At 48.6% G+C, this 27,730-nt stretch overlaps 1 pseudogene; it reads right to left on the minus strand.

Annotated features, from left to right (window-relative positions):
• LOC129395068 (glyceraldehyde-3-phosphate dehydrogenase-like) overlaps positions 1-27,730 on the minus strand; it is a 32,131-nt pseudogene continuing 4,401 nt past the window's right edge.

Consider the following 27,730-nt stretch of genomic DNA (forward strand, 5'->3'; position numbering starts at 1 on the left):
GTGAGGTGTTAAAATGCTAGGGCTCTGTGACCAAGCAAGGTGGCCCATACCTGTAATGCCAGCATTTTGGGAGGCCGAAGTGGGAGAATGGCTTGAACCCAGGAGTTCAAGACCAGCCTGAGCAACATAGCAAGACCCCATCTCTATTATATTAAAGTTTTTTTAAATACTGGGGCTCAATCGGGTGCGGTGGCTCACACTTGTAATCTCACCTCTTTGGGAGGCCGAGGTGGCATATCACTTGAGGCCCAGAGTTGGAGCCCAGCTTGGCCAACACGATGAAACCCTGTTTCTACTAAAAACACAAAAATTAGCCGAGCATGGTGGTGAGTGTCTGTAATTCCAGCTACTCAGGTGGATGAGGCAGGAGACTCACTTGAACCCTGGAGGCAGAGGTTGTTGCAGTGAGCTGAGATAGTGCCACTGCACTCCAGCCTGGGTGACAGAGTGAGACTCTGTCTAAAAAACAAACAAACAAACAAAAAAAGCTAGGGCTCTGTTTACATAGTTTTATTGGGTCATCCCTGGGATTGCAAACACCTACTGTATCACTTGATCACAAAACTGAGCTAGTTTTTATTCAGCACCTACTGTGTACATCATCATCTCATTGAATTCTTCCATGAACACTTCATAGAAGGTACCAGCCTTATGTCCATTTCACAGATGATGAAAACTGAGGGTCAAGCAGGTAGAGGGACCAACAGTCCAGTTTGCAGGAACTGAAGGGTCAAGATGCAGGACTTTTACTGACCAGGGGAAACTAGGAAGCTTGAACTCCCTACCCAGAGACCTTGCTTTGCATCACACATGCCAAGGTTTAAACACAAGTTTGATTAACTCAAACCCCCATGGGATTTTATTCTGGCTTTCTGATCATTGCAGCCAATATAAATGTCTTCTTTGGGAACTTTTAGGATACAATACAAACATAACCTCGAATCTGGCTCATGTAGTCGAGGCCTACTTGAGACTGAAGTACTTGACAGGCAGAGAATCTCAAAATGGATGGGTTTTCTTCAGCAAGAAAAGGAATCCAGGCTGGGGAATATCATTCCTGGAGGACGTCCTTTGGAACGGTTCGATTATCAGTTGTTCTTTGACTCCCCCTGGTGGTTGAGATCTGTAACCCCGTTTTTGCCCCCTGGAGTAGAGAAGAGGCCGCGCTGGTAAACAACCAAGAGGTGGAACTGAACTGAAAGTTCTTATTGCTTGTGGAACAAAAAGATTTTGTTTTAAAAACAAAAACCTGGCCGGGCGCGGTGGCTCACGCCTGTAATCCCAGAACTTTGGGAGGCCGAGGCGGGCGGATCACGAGGTCAGGAGATCGAGACCATCCTGGCTAACATGCTGAAACCCCGTCTCTACTAAAAATACAAAAAATTAGCTGGGCGTGGTGTTGTGCGCCTGTAGTTCCAGCTACTCGGGAGGCTGAGGCAGGAGAATGGCGTGAACCCAGGACGCGGAGCTTGCAGTGAGCCAAGATCACACCACTGCACTCGAGCACTCCAGCCTGGGCGACAGAGCTCGACTCTGTCTCAAAAAAAATAACAACAACAACAACAAAAAAACTTGCAAAGATTTTTTTTTTTCTTAAATAAAAGCTTGCCATGATGTTATAGCCTAGGGTGAGGAGAATCAGACATAAAATTTAAGTGGATGCCAAAAACTTAGCAATTAAGAAAAATAATACAATATTTCAAAAATCAAAATTAGGCCAGGCGTGGTGGCTCAAGCCTATAATCCCAGCCTGGCCAACATGGTGAAACCCTGTCTCTACTAAAAATACAAAAATTAGATGGGTGTGGTGGCAGGCGCCTGTAATCCTAGCTACTCTGGAGGCTGAGGCATGAGAATCACTTGAACCCGGGAGGCGGAGGTTGCAGTGAGCCCAGATCACGCCACTTGCACTCCAGCCTGGGCAATAGAGCGAAACTTAGTCTCAAAAAAAAAAAAAAAAAAAAAAACAAATGTAGGCCGGTGGCCATCTAGCTGTCAGAAGGCAAGAACTGATTTGAAAATAAGGCCCAGGCCAGGCGCGGTGGCTCACACCTGTAATCCCAGCACTTTGAGAGGCCGAGGCTGGCGGATAACCTGAGGTCAGGAGTTCCAGACCAGACTGGCCAACATGGTGAAACCCTGTCTCTACTAAAAATACAAAAATTAGCCAGGCATGGTGGCAGGCACCTGTAATCCCAGCTACTTGGGAGGCTGAGGCTGGAGAATTGCTTGAACCCGGGAGGCAGAGGTTGCAGTGGGCCGAGATCGTGCCAAGAGTGAAACTCCCTCTCAAAAAAAAAAAAAAAAAAAAAGAAAGAAAAGAAAAGAAGGCCAAGTCTACAGCCATATCACCCTGAACACACCGGATCTCATCTGAAAATGAAACCAAATAATAACAAGGAGCAATGAAGGGTATAGAAGAGACAGGGGCAGAGTCCCCATGATATGATTCAAAACCCTGGATGGAGCAGCGCCTGAAGTCCTCAGCATATGGGGCAAATCACAAAGTTGGGTGGGGAGGTGATAAAGACTCCAGCAATTATGTGGAACTCTGCACTTTGAGTTGGTGGAACAAATTATACTGATTTCTCTCCTTACCAAAATGCTACCTGATTAGAACAGCATTCTGAAGTCATTCTTTTTTTTTTTGGAGATGGAGTCACCAAGGCTGGGGTGCAGTGGTGCGATCTTGGCTCACCACAACCTCCGCCTCCCGAGTTCAAGCGATTCTCCTGCCTCAGCCTCCCGAGTAGCTGGGATTACAGGCATGCACCACCATGCTTGGCTAATTTTTGGATTTTTAGTAGAGACGGGGTTTCACCATGTTGATCCACCCGCCTCGGCCTTCCAAAGTGCTGGGATTACAGGTGTGAGCCACCGCGCCCGGCTGTGAAGTCATTTTTTTACATGTCTGTTTGTGCTGCCTTTCTACCTACTCATTCTGAAGTGATTATTTTTTCTTGCCTGGATGGACAAGGAGACTCAATACCCCACTGCACCTGAGTTTTGGAAAACTAGAGTGTGGAAAAAGCAGCAGCAGCTGCAGCAAAAACACTGATGAGAGTCAAACTGAATGATTATATTACACTAATGGTACCAGCTCCTGACAGGTGAATAAAATGTGCCTCATGATAGCAGTCATACAACAAATACCTTACAAGAAACTTACAGAGAAGAGGGGCAGAGCAACTCAGTGGAAAAGCAGGTGTGGTTTCAAAGCCTGGCTCTGCCCCGAGCCATGTGACCTTAGGAAATAGACTGTGTCCCTGAGTTTCAATCTCGTCACCTGTAAATTAGGAGTAACCATACAGATCGCAAGTCAACACCTGCCCTTGCACCGCTGCGGGGCTCAGCGGTCTCTGACATGCAGTGAAAAAGTGGAAGTTCTAGCTGGGCGCGGTGGCTGATGTCTGTAATCCCAGCACTCTGGGTGGCTGAGGTGGGCAGATCATGAGGTGAGGAGTTCGAGACCAGCCTGGCCAACATGGTGAAACTTCGTCTCTACTAAAAATACAAAAATTAGCCAGGCATGGTGGTGTGTGCCTGTAATCCTAGCTACTCTGGAGGCTGAGGCAGGAGAATCGCTTGAACCCTGGGAGGCGAAGGTTGCAATGAGCCGAGATCGCGCCATTGCACTATAGCCTGGGTGACAGAGCAAGACTCCGTCTCAAAAAAAAAAAAAAGGAAAGAAAAGTAGAAGTTCCTTTCCCGTCTATCCTGGGTCTTCACTGTCTATGTGCGTCCCCTCACTCCCAGCTGCTTGGGACCACGCTGTGCTTTGGTGTGGGTCAGTACCTGGACCCCTGGCCTGTCCCCTCAAGGTGTGCTTCTTCCTTCCCACAACACCAGGCCAGAGGTACTTGCTTTCCTTTCTCATCTTGGGTCTCTATTTTCCCACACCGTGGTGTGTCCCACACTTTACGGAGTGTTGGGGTGAATACAGAGAATGACAACAGAGAACTTATAGCTGTGGCCTAAACCTCATTGTAATGAGATGGAGAAAATTGTGTTCACTGGAACTCCCTTCAGAGGAAGCATTGTTTATTTATTCAGAAAAAAAAAAAAATTATTTGGCCCAGTGCAGTGGCTCATACCTGTAATCCTAGCACTTTGGGAGCCCAAGGCGGGAGGATCTCTTGAACCCAGGAGTTTGAGACCAGCCTGGGAAACATAGCAAGACACGATCTCTACAAAAAATTTAAAAATTAGCCGAGCACGGTGGCACGCACCTGTGGTCCTAGGTACTTGGGTAGCTGAGGTGGGAGGATCGCCTGAGCCTGGGAAGCAGAGGCTGCAGTGAGCTGAGACTGCTCCATTGCACTCCAGCCTGGATGACAGAGTGAGACCATGTCTCAAAAAAAAAAAAAAAAAAATCCTTGATAAACCCACTTTGGAGAGGAGTTGAGCCCCCCTCCCCCCCAATTATTTAATAATAAATAAATAAATAAATAAATAAATAAAATACCTAGAGGAGGAAAAACTACAACCCAAGGCACGACCTACTGGCACTACTCAAACAGTAGACATAAAGATTTGTGGGGAGCAGGGGATCTCTCTTTAGGCCCAAGCTAGTGAACTGAAACAGTGTGACAGCAAATATCATTGAAGGCCAGGCCATTGTAACCACTTGATTCTACCTCCGCTCAGCCAGTCTAGGCCAGAGTGCTTAGGAGCAGAGCAGGGATGTACAGATGTCCCCAGTTCTCCACTCCTCTTGACCAGTAGGAACCCAGTATGGATGAGATGTAATGATTAGGTCCATAATGTTCAAACTCAGCTTGTGACTTTGAGCAAGTGATTTTTTTTTTTTTTTTTTTTGGAGGCAGAGTCTCACTTCTCACTCTGTTGCCCAGGCTGGAGTGCAGTGGTGCCATCTCTGATCGCTGGAACCTCTGCTTCCAGGGTTCAAGCAAGTCTCATGCTTCAGCCTCCTGAGTAGCTGGGATTACAGGTGTGTGCCACCATGCCTTGCTAATTTTTGTATTTTTAGAGACGGCATTTCACCATGTTGGCCAGGCTGGTCTCGAACTCCTGACGTCAGGTGATCCACCCGCCTCAGCCTCCCAAAGTGCTGGGATTACAGGCGTGAGCCACTGCGCCTGGCGCAGGTGACTTTAAGGGCACTTTTGCAAAATGCGAGTGATAATGCATTCCGATGGTTATAGATTAAAGTTAAGTAATTTAGCTGAGCTCAAACAGGCAGTAAATGGTAGAGCTGTGATTGGAACACAGACCATCCAGTGCCATAGTCCAGCCTCTTAGCTACAATGCCCTGCTTAGTTGTGGCTGGTCAGCTCTCTGTGGGTCCAGCAAGGGCTGTCACACAGGCTGGAGTGCAGTGGTGCAATCTCGGCTCACTGCAAGCTCCGCTTCCCGGGTTCACACCATTCTTCCGCCCCAGCCTCCCAAGTAGCTGGGACTACAGGCGCCCGCCGCCACCACGCCTGGCCAATTTTTTGTATTTTTAGTAGAGACGGGGTTTCACCGTGTTAGCCAGGATGGTCTCGATCTCCTGACCTCGTGATCCGCCCGCCTCGGCCTCCCAAAGTGCTGGGATTACAAGCGTGAGCCACCGCGCCCAGCCGACAGTGCAGTGTCTTAACGGTAGCTCTGCACAAAGTCACAAATTAGTCACAGTAACTTGTTACTTTGTATTCCTCTCACCTGTTCTGTGAGATTCCACAATTTCTCCTGCCTTCAGTTGCATTGCTTGGTGTATGATACATAGTCAATCTTTTTATCCATATCTCAGGAGCAAAATGTAACACAAATTCTACTTGAGGGTATCTTCCTGTATTCGGTTTTACAAAACACTTGCATGTTGCCTTGTCAGGAAAGAGCAGTTGTTTCTCCAAAGAGAAAAGTTGTTTCACTAATATTAAGCTCATTCCCTATAGCTCAGTATCCTTGCCTTTCTCTCTACATAATCACTTTTTATCCAAATGCTAAGTCACTATATAATTTTTTGAAGACATTTTAAATAGCACTCAATTCAGTACACGCAGCACCAACACTGCACCTAACTCAGCTGAAGTTAAGACAATATGAACAGCTATGTTTAATTTATCAAATTTGCAAGCAATGATGATTCCATTAAAATGAAAAAAAAATCATGTTTTAGGATTAGTTAAATGTGGTAGCAAATGCTGGTACTGATTAGAATTCTTACAACTGCAAGTGACTGGAAACAGACTAACTTAAGCAAAAGGACTGCATTAAGCCAGGAAATTCCAAAAGTCCCTGTATTATAACAGCTTCAGGTATGGCTGGATTCAGGACTCCAGAATATAACCAGGACTCAGTTTCCTGCCATTTCTCTTTCTTTTCCGCAGGGTTGGTGTCAGTGGCAGGTTTCACATGCTGGCAAGCTGGAGCCAGCAGCTCCAGCTCCAGCTCTAGCACCTCTGGAGTTTTGAGTCCAGTGAAAAAAAACGATGAGAGGCTTTGTCCCAGACATTTTAGCCTGAGTCTCAATGCCTCTCATTGGCTCCAACAGATCACATGCCCAGCCCTGAGCCAATCAACATGGCCACATCCGGGTCAGTTACTACTGCCTCCGCCCCATGCTGTGGAGCCCGGCTGGAAGCCCGGGGGTTGTTGGGTCTTCACCCGGGAAATGGGGAGAGAGACTGCGGGGCAGCTGGCACCACATACGTGCCTTACAGGTGGGGTGTGGGGACTTAGGAGGGCTTAGCACCCAGAGTATTAGCCCAGGGCCTGGCCCCTGGTGGCTTCTCCCGGCCGCTGGCTGCTTGGCAGGGCTGGAGGGGAGGAGACCCACAGTTTCGGGCTTGAGTCACCTCCCTCCTGGCCAGGCTTCGGCGGCACTGACTCAGCGCCTGCGTGAGCTGGATGCTGCCTGGAAAGCTAATCAGCCTCTGAGGCGAGTCATGCCTCCTGTGACGTGGGCTTGTGCTGTGAGTGGGCGGGAATGAATGAAGAAGCGTGGGCTCACCATGGTTCCTAGAGTGTTGATGAAGTGACGGGAGAGGGAGGCGGAAGTCAAGAGCAGCCCTTGGAAAAGGCTGCCCGCCCAGGCTGTGATGCTGTCTGCGGGCCCGTGCAGCCTGGTCCCGGGGTGGGCTCTCTGCACGCGGGCCCGTGCAGCCTGTTCCCGGGATGGGCACACAGCTGCCACCTCCCCACACCCCAGCACCGGGGAGCGCCCCAGGGCTCCGCTGTGGCCTGCCCTGCGGCTGGCAGGCCATCCTCCGGTTCGTCCCTGTGTTTCAAACCTAAGTTCCATGAGGCAGGACGGGGTTGGTGGGGTCGGGCAGGAGGGCCGGGGATTGGAAGGTTGGCCAGCTCTACCTCCTGCCCTTCCCACCGCACCCCAAACTTAGCCTTGACAAACGGATCTCTGCCCTTCTAGGGGAGAGGAGAGGAGAAGAAATGGTGGTAGAGAAAGAAAGGCAAGGGGAGCTGTGCAGAACCACCCGGAAGCTGGAGAGTTCAACGCGGAGAACCTGCTCTGTGCCAGGCCCCCACCTGGGAGGTGTGGGCAACCTTCCTGCCTTCCGGGTGCTCAGAGTCTAGTCTGGAGACAATAAGAAAAATGGTTAATCACCATGGAATGTGCTAGCGCCTTAGCCCGAAGCAGGGGTCTGGTTGTTGAGGTTTGTTGAAGGAAAATGCCTGTAAGGGCTGGGTGCGGTGGCTCACGCCTGTAATCCCAGCACTTTGGGAGACCAAGGTGGGCGGATCACCTGAGGTCAGGAGTTCGAGATCAGCTTGGTCAACATGGTGAAACCCTGTCTCTTCTAAAAATGCAAAAATTAGCCAGGCATGGCGGTAGGTGCCTGTAATCCCAGCTACTCGGGAGGCTGAGGGAGGAGAAGCACTTGAACCCGGGAGGCAGAGGTTGCAATGAGCCGAGATCGGCCACTGCACTCCAGCCTGGGTGACAAGAGCAAAACTCCCCCTCAAAAAAAGAAAAGAGGGGGAGGGCAGGGGAGAAGGGGGAAGGGGGAAGGAAAGCAGGTATTGAAGGAGAAATTGCTGAGCCGGGTCTCAGGTCTAGCCTTGGCCTGGGTTAGAGGAGTGGGCTCCAAGCAGAGTGGCCCCCTTAGAGGCAAAGGGAATGGCCTTGTCTGCCTCCTTTCAGGCTTTGGATGGGGCTGATAGGTGAGGTGGTGGGTGCTTGTCAGCCAAGGGCCCCTCCACATAAGGGGACAGGTGGGGGGCAGCTGCGAGTCTGTAGACCCAAGACTTGCAGCAGCTGGAGGACCGGTGAGCAGCCTGGTAAAGCGACCTGGGGAGGCACCAGCAGCATCTGCTGCAGTATGGCCGCACTAGCTGTTTGATGGAGGACAGGGTAGGGAGCAGAGAGTAGGGAGCCGAGGGCAGGGAGCTTCCAGAAGGTCATTCTGCTGCATTGTGAAGAACAGCTGAGGAGGCGGCCAAGAGAAGAAAGGTCCGAGGGGGGCCGGGTGCAGTGGCTCATGCCTGTAATCCCAGCACTTTGGGAGGCCGAGGCGGGTGGATCATGAGGTCAGGAGTTTGAGACCAGCCTGGACAACATGGTGAAACCCCATCTCTCCTAAAAATATAAAAATTAGCTGGGGCATGGTGGTGCGTGCCTGTAGTCCCAGCTACTCGGGAGGCTGAGGCAGGAGAATCGCTTGAACCCAGGAGGCGGAGGTTGCAGTGAGCCAAGATTGTACCACTGCACTCCAGCCTGCACGACAGCATGAGACTCTATCTTAAAAAAAAAAAAAAAAAAAAAAGACTGTGTTTCTTTTACAAAAAAAATTAGCCGGGTTTGGTAGTGTACACCTGTAGTCCTAGCTACTCTGGAGGCTGGGGTGGGTGGATCTCTTGCTCCCAAGAGTTCAAGGCTGCAGTGAGCTGATTATACCACTGTACTGTGGCCTGGGAAACAGAGTGAGACCCTGTCTCAAAAAAAAAAAACAAAAAAAAAAACACCCAAAAGACAAAACACCACATTTGTTGAAATATAATTCACATACAATAAAAATACATTGTTTTAAAATGGACAATTCATGGTGATGTGCACCCGTAGTCCCAGCTACTTGGAAGGCTGAGATGAGAGGATCACTGTGAGTCAATGAAACCTCTTTCCGTTATAAATTACCCAGTCTCAGGTATTTCTTCATAACAGAATGAGAATGGACTGATACATCCTCCCACCTCGTCCTCCCAAAGTGTTGGGATTACAGGCGTGAGCCACCGCACCCAGCTGTTTACACTCTCTTGATGGTGTCCTTTAAAGCACACAAGTTGGTAGGAAGCAGTAGCTCATGCCTATAATCCCAGCACTTTGGGAGGCCCAGGTGGGAGGATTGCTTGAGGCCAGATTGGGCAACATAGCAAGACCTCCATCTCTACAAAATTTTAAAAATTAGCTGGGTGTGGTGGTGCATGCCTGTAGTCCCAGGTACTCAGGAAGTCAAGGCTGAAGGATCACTGCAGCCTTGAGTCCGGGAGGTTGAAACTGCAGTGAGTTGTGATCGCACCACTGCACCCCAGTCTGACCAAAAGAATGAGACCCTGTCTCAGAAAAAAAAAAAAAGGAAAAAAGGGGGAAAAAACCACAAAATTTTAAAATCATTATTAAGTCTAATTTATCTATTATTTTTTCTACTATTGCTTGTGCTTTTGGTGTCAATCTAAGAAGTCTTTGCCTTACCCAAGGTTTACTGCTGCATTTTCTTCTAAGAGTTTTATAGTTTTCGTTCTTACAATTAGGTCTGTGATCCATTTTGAGATATTTTTATTTATTTACTTTTTTTGAGATGGAGTTTTGCTCTTGTTGCCTAGGCTGGAGTGCAATGGCATGATCTCAGCTCACTGCAACTTCTGCCTCCCGGGTTCAAGTGATTCTCCTGTCTCAGCCTCCCAAGTAGCCTGGAATTACAGGCGCATGCCACCACGCCTGGCTAATTTTGCATTTTTAGTAGAGATGGAATTTCACCATGTTGGCCAGACTGGTCTCAAACTCCTGACCTCACATGATCCGCCCGCCTTGGCCTCCCAAAGTGCTGGGATTACAAGTATGAGCCACCATGTCTGGCCAAGTTAATGTTTGTATATCGGGTGAGACAGGCATCCAACTGCATTTTTTTTTTTATTTTTGAGATGGAGTTTCACTCTTGTTGCCCAGGCTGGAGTGCAATGGCACGATCTTGGCTCACCGCAACCTCTGCCTCCTGGTTTCAAGCAATTCTCGTGTCTCAGCCTCCCGAGTAGCTGGGATTACAGGCATGTACCACCACGCCCAGCTAATTTTGTAATTTTAGTAGAGACGGGCTTTCACCATGTTGGTCAGGCTGGTCTCGAACTCCCGACCTCAGGTGATCCACCTGCCTCGGCCTCCCAAAGTGCTGGGATTATAAGCGTGAGCCACAGTGTCAGGCTGCATTTTTTTTTTTTAAATTGCATGTGGATATCTGGCTCTTCCATATTATTCATTCCCCCAATGAATTGTCTTGGCATCTTTGTAAAAAAAAAAAAAAAATCACACAGCTCCTTTTTAAAGAAAGTAGACCAGGCTGGGTACAATGGCTCATGCCTGTCTCTACTATACAAAAAATAGCCGGGTGTGGTGTCGGGTGCCTGCAATCCCAGCTACTTGGGAGGCTGAGGCAGGAGAATTGAACCCAGGAGGCGGAGGTTGTAGTGAGCAGAGATCATGCGATTGCACTCTAGCCTGGGCAACGACAGTGAAACTCCGTCTCATAAATAAATTAAAAATAAGTAAATAAATAAAGTAGACCATAAGCAGCTTGTGCAGCTCTTACAATTTCTGGCAAGTGAAACCAAGCCTCGGACACAGGCACTTCAGACCAGTGCCTATAGTCTGAGGTGACCACTGGTGCTTAATGTGGATTCCTAATACTTGATGGAGGCAAAAAAAAAAAAAAAAAAAAAAAAAAGTCCAATTCTGTCTCAGACATCACAGAAGCGTGGTGCCCACAGGGAAAGCGGATGACCTAGCTTGATCTGGTTCTCCCCACCTGCTACAGAAACCCTTAGCACCTCACTGGATCTGCAAGGCCTTTAGAATCAAGTAGCAGCGCCTTCTCTTCCTCAGGGCTCCACTCAAAGCTGGTAGTTTGTTTTTATTTTATTTTATTTTTTTTGAGACGGAGTCTCACTCTGTTGCCCAGGCTGGAGTGCAGTGGCGTGATCTTGGCTCCCTGCATCATGCTCTGCCTCGTGGGTTCACACCATTCTCCTGCCTCAGCCTCCCGAGTAGCTGGGACTACAGGCGCCTGCCACAATGCCCGGCTAATTTTTTGTATTTTTAGTAGAGACAGGGTTTCACCGTGTTAGACAGGATGGTCTCGATCTCCTGACCTCATGATCCGCCCGCCTTGGCCTCCCAAAGTGCTGGGATTATAGACGTGAGCCACCGCGCCCGGCCAAAGCTGGTAGCTTTTAGGTCATCTAGTAAATGGGTTGGAACAGCAAATAGTATATAATGACTCCCAAATCCAAAGAGTCTCATGAAATATCACTTCTCTCTCTCTCTCTTTTTAATTGTTAAGGAATGGGATCTTGCTATATGCCCAGGCTGGAGTGTAGTGTGATTCACAGGCGTGATCATAGCACACTGAGGCCTCGAATTCCTGGGCTGGTGCCCAGGTGTGTGCCACTGCACCTGGCTAATCACACCTCTTTTGTGGTAGTGGGTGTAACGTAAGGTAAACTGTTCTTTTTTTTTTTTTTGGAGACAGAGTCTTGCTCTGTCATCCAAGCTGGAGTGGCAGTGGCATGATCATGGCTCACTGCAGCCTCAACCTCCCAAGCTCAAACAGTCCTCCTCACCTCAGCCCTCTGAGTAACTGGGACCATAGGCATGCACCACCATATGCCCGGCTAATTTTTTATTTTTCGTAGAGACGAGGTCTTACTATGTTGCCCACGCTGGTCTTGAACTGCCAGGCTCAAGTGATCCTCTCAACTCGGCCTCCCAAAGATTTGGAATTACAGGCGTGAGCCACCACACCCCGCCTGTTCTTTACTTTGTAGGATAAATCAGGACGTCTTCAGAACACTGGACCCCAAAACCTTTACTGAGAAATTGGGCCTTTGTGTTTTCATGACATTTCTGTCACATTTAGGATACCTACACTTTTCTGCTTCCCAGGCCCTAGGAGCATAATGTTGTCAGTAGAGTGGAATAGCATTGTGTTTTGTGTAATGAGGATGTGCTAAAGTCTGAGGTTTGGAGAACTGGCAGAAGAGTTAATGGAGTCCCGAGGCAAGATGGTAAAGGTGTATTGATGACTCTGATGCATGAAAGCAGGGTGTCTGACCTCTTCTTCTTGAAATAGAGAAATAGCATTTGTCAGCTCAGTAACTGCATACCAGGTGTGGGAGACTGTGTTTATTTTCTCCAGCAATGAGAACATATCTGAAACAGCAGCTGCAGTTGGCGTTGTCACATAATTAAGTTTATGGTAATTCACTGTCATTCTCTCAGAGACCCATCTGCCATCTTCACTGGCCAAACTGAAGAATGAAGGGGAAATTGATAAAATCACTACCCCAGAATTTTTCAAGGCCGTGATGGTATTATTAATCGCTTCAGTTGCCCAGGAGTTTCAGCGTTGCTTTTGGTTTATGTGTTAGGCTGTTTTTGTGTTGCTGTTAAGGAATAACTGAGACTGGGTAATTTATAAAGAAAAGAGGTTTAATTGGCTCATGGTTCTGCAGGCTGTAGAGGAAGTATGTTGCTGATATCTGCTTGGTTTCTGCTGAGGCCTCAGAAAGCTTGCAATCATGGCAGAAGGTAAAGGGGGAGCAGGCACGTCACATGGCAAGAGTGGGAGCAAGAGAGAGGGAGGAGGTCCCAGACTTTTTTTTTTTTTTTTTTTTTGGAGACAGAGTCACACTCTGTCGCTCAGGCTGGAGTGCAGTGGCGCGATCTCGACTCACTGCAACCTCCGCCTCTTGGGTTCAAGTGATTCTCCTGCCTTAGCCTCCCGAGTAGCTGGGACTATAGGTGTGTGCTATCACACCCAGCTGACTTTTTGTATTTATTTATTTATTTATTTATGAGATGGAGTCTTGCACGGTCACCCAGGCTGGAGTGCAGTAGCGTGATCTTGGCTCACTGCAAGCTCTACCTCCCAGGTTCAAGTGATTCTCCTGCCTCAGCTTCCTGAGTAGCTGGGACTACAGGCACCTGCCACCATGCCCGGCTAATTTTTTGTGCTTTTTAGTAGAGACAGGGTTTCACCATGTTAGCCAAGATGGTCTCGATCTCCTGACCTTGTGATCCACCCGTCTCGGCCTCCCAATGTGCTGGGATTACAGGTGTGAGCCACTGCGCCCAGCCTACTTTTTTGTATTTTAATAGAGATGGGGTTTCACCATGTTGCCCAGGGTGGTCTCGAACTCCTGAGCTTAGGCAATCCGCCCACCTCGTCTTCCCAAAATGCTAGGATTACAAGTGTGAGCCACCGCACCTGGCCAAGGTCCCAGACTTTTAAACAACCAGCTCTCATGTGAAGTAACTGAGTGAGAAGTCACTCATCATCAAGGGGATGGTGCTAAACCATTCATAAGGGATCTGCCGCCATGATCCAATCACCTCCCACCAGGCCCCACCTCCAAGACTGGGAAACACATTTCAGAATGAAATGGCGTACACCTGTAGTCCTAGCTACTAGGGGCAGGGAGCTGGGGTGGGACTGAGGCAGGAGAATCGCTTGAACCTGGGAGGCAGACGTTGGAGTGAGCCGAGATTGTGCCACTGCACTCCATCCTGGGCAACAGAGCAAGACCCCATCTAAAAAAACACAAAAAACATTTTAGTGGCTCCCAGTTGCTTTCAAAATAAATAACCCCTTAACAGAGTGTAGTAAACATTGTATTTTTTTTGGTTGCTCATAAGTTGATCCCCCAGAAAACCAAGACTTTGAGAAATTCTCTGGGAAGGGAAATACCGGTGCCTCTGAACAGCCCCTGGTGAGAGCTGCCAGTGGGGATGGCAGCAGCTGAAGTGGGCTTCCTCATTTCATTGGGGATGTGTAGAGCCTGCGGTGATAGAAAGCAAGTTGCAGCACTTACTTAATTTCTGGAGGAGAGCGAATGTGGTTATTGTAATAGGCAGGGCCAGTGGAGTTACCCAGATGGTCTGATCTGCAGAGATTGATTTGGCTAATTGACCATGGAGTCTGTAGAACCAAAATATATAAACAGCACCTCCACTAAGTTGCTACTTGATGTGTGTACGTGAAAAACTTCAGGCTTGGTCAACAGAGATCTGACTTTAGCCACCGTGATTGAGAGCACAGTCTCTCACCCAATTTCCAAACCTGAGTCAGGCCCTGTTCCAGAACTCCTGGAAGAAGTAAAAGCTGGATACCTGCAAGAAAGGACCCTGCAATTCCCCAAGTACGGGCTGGGAATCTGCCTCTAGCCTTCCCCAGGGGTATCTGAGACCATCTACCAGGGAACTATACACAATGAAAAGATTAATACCAGACTTTTGATTTTTGTTTCCTCTTTTTTGAGAGGGAGTCTCGCTCTGTTGCCCAGGATGGAGTGCAGTGGCCTGATCTCGGCTCACTGCAACCTCTGCCTTCAAGGTTCAAGCAATTATCCTGCCTCAGCCTCCTCAGCAGCTGGGATTACAGGTGCCCACCACCACACCTGGCTAATTTTTGTATTTTTAGTAGAGACAGGGTTTCACCATGTTGGCCAGGCTGGTCTCAAACTCCTGACCTCAGGTGACCCTCCTGCCTCAGCCTCCCAAAGTGCTGGGATTATAGACGTGAGCCACCACGCCCGGCCTAGTATGGTAATTCTGTATTTAGTTTTTGGAGGAACGTTGCCTCAGCTTTTAAACTGGGATTGCACTCTTCTTGGGGTGGTTCCCAGTCACTGACTAGGCAGAGCTGTGGTACAGGGCCCAGCCATTTCTGCCTAATGTTGGACTGCTTTCCTCTGAAGCTTCCTGCTGGGCTGGCACTTTGCTTGGAAGGAGAAACAGCCAGATGTGCAATTATATACTGATTCATGGGCTGTAGTCCATGGATTGGCGGGTGGTGAGGGACTTGGAAGAAACATGATTGGAAAATTGGTGGCAAAGAAATTTGGGAAAGATGTATGTGGATAGACTGCTTGGAGTGGGCCGAAGATGTGAAGATATTTGTGTCCCATGTGAATGCTCACTAAAGGGTGCCCTCAGCAGAGGAGAATTTTAATAATCAAGTGCATAGGATGAACCATTCTGTGGATACCAGTCAGCCCCTTTCCCTAGCTACCCCTGTCATTCTCCAGTGGGCTCATGAACAAAGTGACCATGGTGGCAGGGATGGAGGTTAAGCATGGGCTCAGCAACATGGGCTCCACTCACCAAGGTCAACCTGGCTATGGCCACCACTCAGTGCCCAATCTGCCAGCAGCCAAGACCTACAAGGAGCCCCCACTAGCACGCCATTCCCCGGTGTGGTCAGCTAGCTACGTGGTGACAGGTTGATTACGCTGGACTACTTCCATCATAGAAAGGGTAGGGTTTTGTCCTTATTGGAACACACACTACTCTGAATAAGGACTTACCTGCCCTGCACGCAATGCTTCTGGCAAAACTAGCATGTGTGGGCTTGTGGGATGTCTTATCCACCATTATGGTATTCTACACAGCATTGCTTCTGACCAAGGAACCCACTTGACAGTCAAATAAGTAAGGTAGTGGGCTCATGCTCATGGAATTCGCTGGTGCTACCATGTCCCCCACCATCCTGAAGCAGCTGGCTTAATAGAATGGTGGAATGGCCTTTTGAAGTTGCAGTTGCAGCACTGGGTAGGTGGCAATACTTTGCAGGATTCATTAATTATTAATTTATTTATTAATTTAAGATTTTTTTTCAATGATCAAAAAGTTGAAATGAGGCCGGGCGCAGTGGCTCATACCTGTAATCCCAGCATTTTGGGAGGCTGAGGCGGGGGGAACACCTGAGGTCAGGAGTTCAAGACTAGCCTGGCAAACATGGTGAAACCCCATCTCTACTAAGAATACAAAAATTAGGCTGGGCGTGGTGTCTCACGCCTATAATCTCAGCACTTTGGGAGGCTGAGGCAGGGGGATCACAAGGTCAAGAGATCAAGACCATGCTGGCCAACATGGTGAAACCCCGTCTCTATTAAAAATACTAAAATTAGCTGGGTGTGGTGGTGCGCACCTGTAGTCCCAGCTACTTGGGAGGCTGAGACAGGAGAATCACTTGAACCCGGGAAGTGGAGGTTGCAGTGAACCGAGATCACGCCACTGCACTCCAGCCTGGGCAAAAGAGCAAAACTCTATCTCAAAAAAAAAAAAAAAAAAAAAAAGTTGGCTGGCTGTGGTGGCTCACACCTGTAATCCCAGCACATTGGGAGACTGAGGCAGGAGGATCACCTGAGGCCAGGAGACCAGCCTGGCCAATGTGGTGAAAGCCCGTCTCTACTAAAAATACAAAAATTAGCCAGGCGTGGTGGCAGGCGCCTGTAATCCAGCTACTCCGGAGGCCGAGGCAGGAGAATCACTTGAACAGGGAAGGCAGAGGCTGCAGTGAGCCAAGATTGCGCCACTGCATTCCAGCTTGTGTGACAGAGTGAGACTGCGTCTCAAAAAAAAAAAAAATGTTGAAATATATGGAGGATTTTTTTGTTTGCTTTTGTTTTTGAGACCGAGCCTCACTCTGCTGCCCAGCCTGCAGTGCAGTGGCACAATCATGACTCGTTGCAGCCCTGAACTCCTGGGCTCAAGGGATTCTCCTGCCTTAGCCTCTTAAGTAGCTGGGACTACAGGCACATACCACCATGCCTGGCTAATTTTTTAATTATTCGTTTGTAGAGACGGGGGTCTTACTATATTGCTCAGGCTGGTCTTGAACTCCTGGGCTCCAGTGAGCTTCCCGCCTCAGCCTCCCAAAGTGCTGGGATTACAGGCATGAGCCACCAAGCGCAGCCTAAGAATTGTGAATTTTACATCATACTATTCAAGTTACGGAATAATCACAGTAAATATCACTCAAGAACTTTACCTCCTCTTCTGGGAGACCGGATTAGTGTGTTTTCAGTTGTGCATAGGGTAATTGTTTCATTTAGGCAGAATTATGACCTTGTCACTGTCTTTACTTGGGGAGATTAAGTATGGTTTAAGGAGATGTTTATGGATGCCAAGCTGACAAGGAGTGGACTTGCCATGGGTAGTATTAGGTGTCAACTTGACTGGATTGAGGGATGCCTAGTTGGCTGGTGAAACATTGTTGCTGGATGCGCCTGCGAGGGTGTTTTCAGAGGAGTTTTTTTTTTTTTTTTGAGACAGAGTCTCCCTGTGTCTCCAGGTTGGAGTGCAATGGCATGATCTTGGCTCACTGCAACCTTTGCCTCCTGGATTCAAGTGATTCTCATGTCTCAGCCTCCCAAGTAGCTGGGATTACAGGTGCCTGCTACCATGCCTGGCTAGTTTTTTTTTTTTTTTTTTTTGAGACAGAGCCTCACTCTGTCGCCCAGGCTGGTGTGCAGTGGCACGATCTCAGCTCACTGCAAGCTCTGTCTCCCGGGTTCATGCCATTCTCCTGCCTCAGCCTCCCGAGTAGCTGGAACTACAGGCGCCCACCACCACGCCCGGCTAATTTTTTTGTATTTTTAGTAGAGACGGGGTTTCACCATGTTAGCCAGCATGGTCTCGATCTCCTGACCTGATCCACCCGCCTTGGCCTCCCAAAGTGCTGGGATTACAGGCGTGAGCCACCGCGCCCAGTGCCTGGCTAGTTTTTGTATTTTTATTAAAGATGGGGTTTCACCATGTTGGTCAGGCTGGTCTCAACCTCCTCACCTCAGGTGATCCACCCCCCACGGCCTCCCAAAGTGCTGGATTACAGGCGTGAGCCATGGTGTCCAGCCCAGAGGAGATTGATGTATGCTTCAGTGGACTGAGAGAGGAAGACCCGCCCTCAGTGTAGGTGGGCACCATCCCATCTGCTGCCCACCCCCGACCCCATTCCACCACTAGGACAAAGCAGGCAGAAGAATGGGGATACTCAGCTCATGCTCTCCCTCCTGGAGCTGGCTGCCTCTATCTCCTCCTGCCCTTGGAAAACAAGACTCCAGGTTCTTCAGCTCTTGGAATCTGGAACTTGCACCAGCAGCCTCATGGGGGCTCTGAGGCCTTTGGTCTCAGACTGGAGGCTGCACTGTTTGCTTGGCTGGTTCTGAGTCTGTTAAATTTGGACTGAGCCTCAGTACTGGCTTCTCTGGTTCTCCAGCTTGCAGACAGCCCCTTGTAGGACTTTGCCTCTGTAATTGCGTGACCCAGTTCCCTCTAATAAATCCCCTTTCATGTATATCTTATTGCCTCTGTCCCTCTGGAGAAACCCTGACTAATACAGACACTTATGTTAACTCCATAACTTGGCTATTGTGAGTAATGCTGCAATAAACATGGGATACAGATATCTTCTTGAGATACTGATTTCATTTTCTTTGGATATAGACTCAGAAGTGGGATCGCTGAATAATATGGTAATTCTATTTTTGGATTTTGGAGAAGCCTTGTTTCAGCTTCTGAGCTGGGATCACACGCTTCTTGGGTTGGTTCCCAGCCACTGACTAGGCAGGGCTGTGGTGCCAGGGCCCGGCCACTTCTGCCTAATGTTGGACTGCCTTGCTCTGGGGCTTCCCACTGGGCTGGCACAGCCCTTGTCAGGTCAGCATCACAATCTCTGGACCCTTTCCCGATGTGCTTCCCTTCTTCCTTGGCCAGCGCTCACCCCACAGACACATTTGGTACTCCTCTCTCCACCCCAGCATCTGCTCCCAGAAAACCCAACCTGTGGCACTTCACTTCATCTATTAAATGAGATGAGAAAGAAAAGCAACTTTTCAGCCAGGCGTGGTGGCTCACACCTGTAATCCCAGCACTTTGGGAGGCTGAGATGGGTGGATCATTTGAGGTCAGGAGTTCAAGACCAGTCTACCAATATGGTGAAACCCCATCTCTACTAAAAATACAAAGTTAGCCAGGTGTTGGCCGGGCACAGTAGCTCATGCCTGTAATCCCAACACTTTGGGAGGCTGAGGCGGGTGGATCACCTGAGGTCAGGAGTTCAAGACCAGCCTGGCCAACATGGTGAAACCCTGTCTCTACTAAAAATACAAAAATTAGCCAGGAGTGGTGGTGCGTGCCTGTAATCTCAGCTACTTGGGAGGCTGAGGCAGGAGAATCACTGAACCCAGAAGGCGGAGGTTGCAGTGAGCCGAGATTGTGCCACTGTACTCCAGTCTGGGCAACAGAGCCAAATAAATAAATAAATAAAAACCACACAATTAGCCGGGCATGGTGGTGGGTACTTGTAGTCCCAGCTTACATGGGAGGCTGGGGCAGGAGAATTACTTGAACCCGGGAAGCAGAAGTTGCAGTGAGGTGAGATCATGCCACTGCATTCCAGCCTGGGCAACAGAGTGAGACCCTGTTTCCAAAAAAAAAAAAAAAAAAAGCAACTTTTCATCCTGTTTTCTTTAAAAACTTGAGCCTCTCCTTGGTTCTCTGGAGCACTTCCCAGTGTTTTCCGGGCTGTGAGCCCTCTTTAAATTATCAGGCCCAGAAAGGCATGGAAATGTGACAGCAGTCACGTCTCACTCCCCCTCCAGCTAAGTAATCAGCTCTGGAAGCCACTTGCTGTGTGGGCTCTAGACTGACTGATGCCAAGTAGCCATAAAACACCACACAATGGACACTGTAATTCACTTGCTATAACTCAACAGTGTACAGCTAGTCACTAATCAGTGTTATTTCTTTAAACCAGTGAGCATCCTTGAAACTCAACTTTTGTAATCGCCCCCTCTCCTGATTAATTCTCTTTAAAAACTCAAGCCTCTCTTTGAGCACTTCTCAGTGTTTTCCAGGCTGTAATCCTCAACCGTGGCCCAAATCACTCTCTATATTAATTTTGTCTCAGTTTCCTTATCTGGATTGACAGAGGATAACAAAATACCTAGTTGTTGACCAGGCACAGTGGCTCATGCCTGTAATCCCAGCACTTTGGGAGGTGGAGGTGGGTAGATCACTTGAGGCTAGGAGTTCAAGACCAGCCTGACCAACATGGTGAAACCCTGTCTCTACTAAAAATACAAAAATTAACCGGGTGTGTTGGTGCATACTAGTAATCCTAGCTACTTGGAAGGCAGAGGCAGGAGAATTGCATGAACACAGGAGGAAGAGGTTACAGTGAGCTGAGATCGTGCCTCTGCACTCCAGCCTGGGCAATAGAGTAAGACTCTGTTTCCAAAAAACAAAAAACAAAAACCTAGTCATTTCAATAATTAATTACACGATGATATCAACTTGAACGCCTCCTCCTGAATCAGTGGGGCTGATTTTCCATTTGCCCCTTTAAATTCACTTTTCACCCTTTCCACCCTGCCCTGGGCCCCAAGAGGCTGACCCTCAAGAACAGCATCAACAGACAGAGGTCAGAGGGCAAGAGGAGAGTGAGGTCAGATTATTTACTCCTTTGGACTGCTCCCTGCCAGGTTACTGCTGATTGGCCGCCTCACTTTTTAAAAAAAATTTATTTTTTGAGACAGCAACTGAGTCTTGCTCTGTTGCCCAGGCTGGAGTGCAGTGGCGCAATCTTAGCTCATTGCAACCTCTGCCTCCCGGGTTCAAGAGGTTCTTGTGCCTCAGCTTCCCAAGAAGCTGGGATTACAGGCACCAGCCACCACGCCCGGCTAATTTGTTTATTTTTCTTTTTTTCTTTTTTTGAGTTAGAGTTTCACTTTTGTTGCCCAGGCTGGAGTGCAATGGCACAATCTCAGCTCCCCGCAACTTCCGCCTCCCAGGTTCAAGCAGTTCTCCTGCCTCAGCCTCGCCAGTAGCTAGGATTACAGGCACGTGCCACCAAACCTAATTTTGTATTTTTAGTAGAGACAGGGTTTCTCCATGTTGGTCAGGCTGGTCTCGAACTCCCGACCTCAGGTTATCTGCCCACCTTGGCCTCCCAAAGTGCTGGGATTACAGGCGTGAGCTACCATTCTGGGCTCCCTCACTTTTTAACTGCTCTTTCTGGATTCTGCTCACTTCTCCCCTTCCCTCAGCCCCCAGGCCTGAGAGCGGCAGTGGCTCTCTGCTGTTCATAGCCCCAGCACACTGCTCAGCATTCCCTGTTGATCTCCCTTAGCTATGCCCAAACCCTGGCAAATAGGCCCTTTACTAAACTCTCCTGCATTTCCCTGTTTGAGTTTGTTCTGTTTCCTTCTGACAACCCGATGGATCCCATCAATGAGGATACTTTCCACTGCTGCAAGTGTTCCCAACTGATATGGTTTGGATTTCTGTCCCTGCCCAAATATCATGTCAAATTGTAATCCCCAGTGTTGGAGGAGTTACCTGGTGGAAGGTGATTGGATCATGGGGGCAGATTTCCCCCTTGCTGTTCTCATGATAGTGAGTGCTCATGAGATCTTGTTGTTTAAAAGTGTGTAGCTGGCTGGGTGTGGTGGCTCATGCCTGTAATCCCAGCACTTTGGGAGGCCAAGGCGGGCAGATTACCTGAGGTCAGGAGTTCGAGACCAGCCTGACCAACATGGTGAAACCCTGTCTCTACTAAACATACAAAAATTAGCCGGGTGTGGTTGCAGGTGCCTGTAATCCCAGCTACTGGGGAGGCTGAGGCAGGAGAATCGCTTGAACCCAGGAGGCGGAGGTTGCAGTGAGCCGAGATCATGCCATTGCACTCCAGCCTGGGCAACAAGAGCGAAACTCCGTCTCAAACAAAAAAAAAAAAAAGAAAAGAAAAGAAGGTATGTAGCACCTTCCCCTTCGCTTGCTTCCTCTTGCTCCTGCCATGTAAGACGACCCTGCTTCCTCTCCACCTTCCAACATGATTGTAAGTTTCCTGAGACCTCCACAGCCACGCTTCCTGCCCAGCCTGCAGAACCATGAGCCAATTAAATTTCTTTGCTTTATAAATTACCCAGTCTCAAGGAGTTCTTTATAGCAGTGTGAGAACCAACTAATACACCAGTGTCATGTCCAGGCAAAACAAAGTTCAAAGGGGGCAAAAGAGACAATCTCGTTTTGTATCATCTTTGCAAGAACAAGGAAATCTTTACCAAATGCCTCTCACCACAACACTCCTCCCCTTTACTGTCACTAGTAAGAATGAGTCACATGCTGCTTTAGCCTCCAGTTCCCAGAAAACAGAGCCTGAGACAAAGGGGGTGTGTCGGTATTTTACTGGGAAGAGCGATCCTGGGAATCAGAAAGGAGGGTAGAGGAGCAAAGCAGAGAAGCAGATAGCAACAAAGCAATGATTTCCGGTTGGCCAGGGCTAAAAGTGTTTGGTTGCTCTAACCTATGGGACTGCTGGGAAGCTACATGAAATACGCCTCAGGATGGTATGTCCTGGGGAATCTTGGGGAAAGTACCTATCCATGGCTTCCACCCCACATTGGTCAAAGGTTCCCCTAAGGAGCATTAACTCTCCCTGCACTTCTGGGTTGTTCATGCGAGGGCACTCCGTGGATTCCCAGATTCTAAGTTGTGGCAGCAACAGAGAAGACCCAAGACAGAGGGTAAAAGGCACACAGCACCGTGAGGTCACAGCTGTATCTGCACCTGTACCTGGACTTTGTTGGGGACTGTGCCAGAGCAGGTCAATGGATGAACTATGAGCTAGGTGTGGTGAAAAGGACCTGAAGAGATGCACATGGGTGTCCAGTAGACATGCTCACCCCTGAAACAGTCACTGGCAAGAGGAATGAGATTGCTGTTGATTCACTGGTTTAAAGTAATCATTTGTAGTAGAATGGGTGTTGAGCATGCCACCTAAATTCTTCAAAGAGGACATCCTTAACTCCCTCTCTAAAAGACCCCTTCACCCCCAGTCACTCTCATCACCCCATCCATTTCCTCAGTGACACTAAAAACAGTCAGTAATCAGCCTGTGTAGCTGGCATTATGGATTGACTTGCTCAGTGTTCACTCCTCCCAACTTCACTCCTACCATTCAAAGGCCAGAGAGCTCAGACCCACCCCTCTCTGCTTCCCTTGCTGCTCAGTCTTGGTTTAAGTTCCTCTGGCCAGGCTCAGTCACTTTGGTAGTGCAGATAATGGCAGGGATGGCCTAACTCCAGAGCCATGATTTTGTGAGTACCTAAAGCCCTTTGTGATTAAGTTACATGGATTTGTCTGGATTTGAACCCTGAAAAGGACATCTCGTTCACTTATTAGCTTGCTTGTCATTATTTGTCTCTCCTCACTTTAGTTTAAGCTCCCTTATACCAGGCATTTGCTCGTTTTTCCTCACTGTATCCACAGAGCCTAGAACAGTGCCTGGTATGTAGTACATGCTGTGTAATGATTTGTCTGATGGATGAAAGGATGAGTAAATGGAGATGGGAAGACTATGGTATGTGGAAGAGGAGGAGATACTAGACAGTAATGCTCATTTTCCCAAACTGTAAACTTTGGAATGCCCAAGAGCTCAGTCCTCATAACACCTTTATTGACACTCACTCCCTAGGTAAGCTCATCCAGTCTCATCAGTTTAAATTTATATCTCTGTGAGCTTTTGAGATTGCTAAATAAAATAAAAAATAAAATGGCAGGGCGCGGTGGCTCACGCCTGTAATCCCAGCGCTTTGGGATGCCAAGGTGGGAGGATCACAAGGTCAGGAGATTGAGACCATCCTGGCTAACACGGTGAAACCCCGTCTCTACTAAAAATACAAAAAATTAGCTGGGCCTGGTGGCAGGCGCCTGTGGTCCCAGCTACTCGGGAGGCTGAGGCAGGAGAATGGCATGAACCCAGGAGTTGGAGCTTGCAGTGAGCCGAGATCGCACCACTGCACTCCAGCCTGGGCGACAGAGGAAGACTCCATCTCAAAATAAATAAATAAATAAAATAAACATTTTTTATCTTCAGGCACGACTTCTCCCTTGAATTTCTCTTTTTTTTTTTTTTTTTTTTTTGAGACAGAGTCTCGCTCTGTCGCCCAGGCTGGAGTGTAATGGCCTGATCTTGGCTCACTGCAACCTCCGTCTCCCAGGTTCAAACGATTCTCCTGATTCAGCCTCTTGAGTGGCTGGGATTACAGGCATGCGCCACCACGCCTGGCTAAAACTTCTGACTCTTACATCCAACTGCTAACCACTACTTCCATTAGGAAGTGAATAGACATCTCAAATGCAGCATGTCTAAAACAGAACTTTTTTGTTTGTTTGTTTGTTTGTTTTTTTGAGATGGAGTCTTGCTCTGTCGCGCAGACTGGAGTGCAGTGGTGTGATCTCGGCTCACTGCAAGCTCTGCCTCCCGGGTTCATGCCATTCTCCCGCCTCAGCCTCCCGAGTAGCTGGGACTACAGGCGCCCGTCACCACCCGGCTAATTTTTTGTATTTTTTTTTTAGTAGAGACGAGGTTTCACCGTGTTAGCCAGGATGGTCTCAATCTCCTAACCTCGTGATTGACCTGCCTTGGCCTCCCAAATTGCTGGGATTACAGGCGTGAGCCACCGCATCTGGCCTAAAACGGAACTTTTTTGTTGTTGTTGAGACAGAATCTTGCTGTGTTGCCAGGCCGTAGTGCAGTGGCACCTTTTTGGCTCACTGCAACCTCTGCCTCCTAGAGGTGGTTCTCATGCCTCAGCTACCTGAGAAAGAGGGAGGAGGTCCCAGATTTTCTTTTTTTTTTTTTAGAGATAGAGTCTCACTCTGTTGCTCAGGCTGTAGTGCAGTGGTGCTATCTCGGCTCACTGCAACCTCCGCCTCCCGTGTTCTAGCAATTCTTCTGCCTCAGCCTCCCGAGTAGCTGGGACTACAGACGCGCGCTGCCACGCCTGGCAAATTTTTTGTGTTTTAGTAGACACAGGTTTCACTGTGTTGCCTAGGCTGGTCTCGAACTCCTGAGCTCAGGCAATCCACCCGCCTCGGCCTCCCAAAATGCTAGGATTACAGGCGTGAGCCACCGTGCCCGGCTGGTAGACATTCTTAAACTTCCCAGGAGGGCCTGGACAAATTGAGCCCCCATTGCTCACAGCAGCAAACTTGGCAATGTACCCTTATCCTGGCTTTTCCTTCTTCCCTGACTCACTCTGTTCCCTGACACCTGCTCCTTAAAATCACATCTAAAATAAACTACTGCACACAAGTCCTTGTTTCAAGCTCTGCTTTTAGAGAAAACCAAATTAAGACAATTGGTACCAGGAGTGACAGTAGAAAGAAGGGGACCTCCCCCACAACTCCATCCAATTGAGTTTCTGGAATATATCAATTACCAGTGAGAAGCCAACAAGGATTCCATTGCTGGTGGTAAATAGGGGGCTTAACAACCCTGGCCTGGTGTGCAGTAGCATCATATTGACACTCTTACCTGTGGTTGGTTGAAATGAAGTATAAGTGGAAGAGGAAACATTGAACTATGCAGTAGCTCTAGATGTGAACAGTGTGGGAGCTGCGGTAATTATAAGGACTATGGAGTTAGCTGGTTTTTGTTAACTGCTTTGGAAGACTGGAAGAAAAAAATGGCAGACTCTGTGTGCAGTGGCTCACACCTGTAATCCCAGTACTTTGGGAGGCCAAGGTGGGCAGATCCTGGCAGAACCAGGAATTCAAGACCAGCCTAGCCAACATGGTGAAACCCCATCTCTACTAAAATACAAAAATTAGCTGGATATCTGGCAGGTGCCTGTAATCCCAGCTACTCAGGAGGCTGAGGCACAAAAATCACTCGAGCTTGGGAGGTGGAGGTTGCAGTGAGCTGAGATCGGGCCATTGCACTCCAGCCTGGGTGACAGAGGGAGACTCTGTCTCAAAAAAAAAGAAGAGATAAGAAAAAAAAAATGGCAGAGTCACATAACAAGCTATCAATTCAGGACATACAACAAAAGCCAGAAGGCCTCCAAAGCAACAATGAGACCCTCATCTTCTGCAGCAATAAGGCAGACATTGCTGAGAATAAGACCCAGATTCTAATTGTAAGAGTTGCAGAGGTGCAAGAAAGATGGAATATGGGCAGCCCTAACACATCACCAAAGCCAAAGTCAAGTCCCTGATAGGAAAGGATTGGAACCCTGATGCCTAGCAGGGGACATCTGGGTGTACTTGAGAACACTGAACCCCCTGAACATTCCAGGCCAGCAAAAGTAACCCTCTCTCCCTTGCTAGAGGAGAGCAGCCTGCCCTTGTCTGGAAGTCATGCTAGGATTCAACTGACTTGCAAGAGAATGTTTTTCCTCAGATATGCTCCTCATTTCCTCTCATTGTTACTTCTCCTGACTCTTAACACTCGGAAATACAAGGGACTTTTTTTTTTTTTTTTTTTTTTGGCAAAGTACAGGGGACTTCATTAATGGTACATGACAAGGTGGGTCTCCGTAGGCCCCACCCTATTCAGGGGTCTGACATGGAAACTGTGTCGAGGGGAGATGCTCAGTGTGGTGGGGGCTGAGCGCAGCAGGGCTCCCCAGCAGCTGAGGGCCCCTCTCTTCCTCTTGTGCTCTCACTGGGATTGGTGGCCTGGGGCTCTTACTCCTTGGAGGCCATGTGGACCATGAGGTTCACCACCCTGTCATACCAGGAAATGAGCTTGACAAAGTCATTGTTGAGGGCAATGCCAGCCCCAGCATTGAAGGTGGAAGAATGGGTGTCACTGTCAAAGTCAGAGGAGACGACCTTGTGCTCAGTACAGCCCAGGATGCCCTTGAGGATCTCCCTCAATGCCTGCTTCACCATCCTCTTGATGTCACTGTATTTGGCAGGTTTCTCCAGATGGCAGGTCAGGTCCATGACCAACATGTTGGTGGTGGGGACATGGAAGGCCATGCCAGTGAGCTTCCCATTCAGCTCGGGGATGACTTTGCCCACAGGCTTGGCAGGAATGATGTTCTAGAGAGCCCTGCAGCCATCACACTACAATTTCCCAGAGGTACCATCAGTAGTCTTCTGGGTGGCACTGAAGGCATGAACTGTGGTCATGAGTCCTTCCATGGTGCCAAAGTTGTCATGGATGACCTTGGCCAGGGGGGTTAAGCAACTGGTGGTGCAGGAGGCATTGCTGATAATCTTGAGGCTGTCTCCATACTTCTCATGATTCACACCCATCACAAACATGGGGGCATCAGAAGGGGCAGAGATGGTGACTCTTTTGGCTCCCACATCTAAGTAAGTCCCAGCCTTCTCCATGGTAGTGAAGACACTGGTGGGCTCCATAACATAATCAGCACCAGCATCACCTCCTTTGATTTTGGTGGGATCTCATTCCTGGAAGATGGTGATGGGATTTCCATTGGTGACAAGCTTCGCGTTTTCAGCCTGATGGTGCTGTGGAACTTGCCATGGGTGGAATCATACTCGAACATGTAGACCATTTAGCTGAGGTCAATGAAGGGGTCATTGATGGCAACAATATCCATTGTGCTAGAGTTAAAAGCAGCCCTGGTGACCAGGCACCCAATATGTCCAAATCTGTTTACTCCAGCCTTCGCTTTTCCCTTGGTGCCTCAGGGACGCAATTGGCGCTGCATGAGAAGATGCAGCTGTCAGTCGAACAGGAGGAGCAGAGAGCCTGTCATTGCTTCAGACTTAATAACTGGGGCAGGTCTCAGTGTTATAGCTTGGGATGGGAAATACAGCTTCTGCTTTTGGAGAAAATACTTCACCCATGAGGACCAGGACCAGCTAATAAGGACTGGGAGAAATAAAGGGACTATGTGTGGGAGTGGATCTTTTTTTTTTTTTTGAGAGAGGGTCTTGCTTTGTCACCTATGCTGA

The sequence above is a fragment of the Pan paniscus genome, chromosome 23 (assembly GCF_029289425.2).
Source record: "Pan paniscus chromosome 23, NHGRI_mPanPan1-v2.0_pri, whole genome shotgun sequence".
NCBI lineage: Eukaryota > Metazoa > Chordata > Mammalia > Primates > Hominidae > Pan > Pan paniscus.